The sequence below is a fragment of the Populus euphratica genome, unplaced genomic scaffold (assembly GCF_000495115.2).
Source record: "Populus euphratica unplaced genomic scaffold, PopEup_1.0 scaffold825.1, whole genome shotgun sequence".
NCBI classification, from domain to species: domain Eukaryota; kingdom Viridiplantae; phylum Streptophyta; class Magnoliopsida; order Malpighiales; family Salicaceae; genus Populus; species Populus euphratica.
This window is the reverse complement of record NW_011500688.1, coordinates 11,521-12,286: the sequence shown is the minus strand read 5'-3', so window position 1 is coordinate 12,286 and position 766 is coordinate 11,521.

Genomic DNA, 766 nt, shown 5'->3' with positions numbered 1-766 from the left:
TTTTTTTTTTGAAAGAAAATTATATACTATCCCTTTCCTTTAGTTGTTACCTTTAACAGAAGAACATAAATAATGTAATAATCCAATATGCAACCCACAATTATATGTTAAAGTGTGTGTGTGAAAATGAAGGTTTAAAAATACTTGTTTTAATGAGTATATGAGCAGAAGTAATAAATAATAATGCGAGAGTTTGTAAACCTGAATATTTCAAGAAGTATTATAATAGAACTTATTAAGAATGTTTACTAGGATGCGTCTCAAGAGTCACTTTAACAAAAGAACTCCTTGACTCTGCCATCATAGTAACAATGGTTTTGCAAATAGAAAGCACAACTAGTAATTTTTTTTTTGGAAATATCAACTACTACCCCTTCCCCCCAACCAAAACGAAACATTGTCCTCAATGTTATAAGGTAGAAAGATAGAGGGTAGAAGATATCACCTGAAACAACGAACTTGACAAACCTAAAACACACTTAAACAAATATGAGAAATAACAAAACAAAATAATAAAACACAAGGTTTCATAGACGAAGGCTCAAATCCAATCTAAGCTTTTTACGGCTGTCCTTAGTTGACCAATTTATGCAACTCATGGAGAGATTAATTATAGGAGTGAAAGATTGTAGTTGGTCAATCAATTGTTCAGTAGTGGCAACAGAGATTATGATTTGTCGTGCTGAAGATGTTAGAAATTCCTGTTCCACAACATGATCAAGAAAAGACAACAACTTATCATAATAACCATTAACATTTAACAAAC